The 1,851-nt window shown below is 39.7% G+C and overlaps 1 protein-coding gene and 1 pseudogene across 2 annotated transcripts in view; both read left to right on the top strand.

Moving 5' to 3' along the window:
• LOC105807708 (chromosome unknown open reading frame, human C9orf84) overlaps positions 1-1,851 on the top strand; it is a 128,942-nt gene that overhangs the window by 6,507 nt on the left and 120,584 nt on the right. The window lies entirely within an intron of this gene.
• Positions 478-1,695, top strand: LOC105807718 (annotated as a pseudogene). Its single transcript, XR_001137349.1, has one exon. The product of XR_001137349.1 is annotated as a general transcription factor IIH subunit 2 pseudogene (transcript).

The raw sequence follows: 1,851 nt of genomic DNA, 5'->3' as shown, positions 1-1,851 counted from the left end.
CATAATCCTAGCACTTGGGGAGGTTGAGGTGGGAGGATCACTTGAGGCCAGGAGTTCAAGACCAAACTGAGCAAGACCCCTCTCTACAAAAAATACAAAAATTAGCCGGGCGTGGTGTCACGCACTTGTAGTCCCAGCTACTTAGGAGGCTGAGGCAGGAGGCTTGCTCGAGCCCAGGAGTATGAGGTTACGGTGAGCTATGATGATGCCACTGCACTGTAGCCAGGATAACAGAGGGAAACTCTGTTGAAAGAAAGAAAGAGAGAGAGAGAGGGAGGGAGGGAGGTAAAAAGTGGGGGGAGGAAGGAAGGGAAAGAAAGGGAGAAAGAAAAGGAAAGAAAATGCAATGCTTTACTTATTAAAAAGTCATTGCAGACAGTCTCGTCCGGGCAGGACCAGTGCCACAGAAAGCAGGGATACCTTAGAAGCAGTCTCCAACTTTCAGTAGGTTTTAGCTCCAGAAGTTCATTTGAAGATTATTGTATAATAAAATACATTTTTAAAAAAATGGATGAAGAACCTGAAAGAACTAAACGATGGGAAGGAGGCTATGAAAGAACATGGGAGATCCTTAAAGAAGATGAGTCTGGATCACCTAAAGCTACAATAGAAGATATTCTGTTCAAAGCAAAGAGGAAAAGAGTATTTGAGCACCGTGGACAAGTTCGACTTGGAATGATGTGCCACCTTTATGTGGTAGTAGATGGATTAAGAACAATGGAAGACCAAGATTTGAAGCCCAATAGACTGACATGTACTTTAAAGTTGCTGGAATACTTCGTAGAGGAATATTTTGATCAAAATCCTATTAGTCAGATTGGAATAATTGTAATTAAGAGTAAAAGAGCTGAAAAACTTACTGAACTCTCAGGAAACCCAAGGAAACACATAGCATCCCTGAAGAAAGCTGTAGATATGACCTGCCATGGAGAACCATCTCTTTATAATTCCTTAAGCATAGCTGTGCAAACTCTAAAACACATGCCTAGACATACAAGTAGAGAAGTCCTAATCATCTTCAGCAGCCTTACAACTTGTGATCCATCTAATATTTATGATCTAATCAAGACCCTAAAGGCAGCTAAAATTAGAGTGTCTGTTATTGGATTGTCTGCAGAGGTTCGAGTTTGCACTGTACTTGCTCGTGAAACTGGTGGCACATACCATGTTATTTTAGATGAAAGCCATTACAAAGAATTACTAACACATCGTGTTAGTCCTCCACCTGCCAGCTCAAGTTCTGAATGCTCACTTATTCGTATGGGATTTCCTCAGCACATCATTGCTTCTTTGTCTGATTAAGATGCAAAACCCTCTTTCAGCATAGTGCATTTGGATAGCAATACTGAGCCAGGGCTTACATTAGGAGGTTATTTCTGTCCACAGTGTCGGGCAAAGTACTGTGAGCTACCTGTTGAATGTAAAATCTGTGGTCTTACTTTGGTGTCAGCTCTGCGTTTGGCACAATCTTACCATCATTTATTTCCTTTGGATGCTTTTCAAGAAATTTCCCTAGAAGAATATAGTGGAGAAAGATTTTGTTATGGATGTCAGGGGGAATTGAAAGACCAACACGTCTATATTTGCACTGTGTGCCAAAATGTTTTCTGTGTGGACTGTGATGTTTTTGTTCATGATTCTCTACACTGTTGTCCTGGCTGTATTCATAAGATTCCAAGTCATTCAGGTATTTGATTGCAGCATGTAGTAGACATTGTATGAGTTAAAAAGAAAGTTGCAACTGTAAATAAAATGATTCTTTAGAAGAAGCTTCTTTTAAAACATGAGTAACAATTTAAGAAACTTTTTGCTAAGAAAATACAGTATTTTATTAAGTGTTTTATTTGTATC

The sequence above is a fragment of the Propithecus coquereli genome, unplaced genomic scaffold (assembly GCF_000956105.1).
Source record: "Propithecus coquereli isolate 6110/MARCELLA unplaced genomic scaffold, Pcoq_1.0 Scaffold163, whole genome shotgun sequence".
NCBI lineage: Eukaryota > Metazoa > Chordata > Mammalia > Primates > Indriidae > Propithecus > Propithecus coquereli.
The sequence above is the reverse complement of the archived record's forward strand: the minus strand, read 5'-3'. Positions and strand labels throughout refer to the sequence as shown.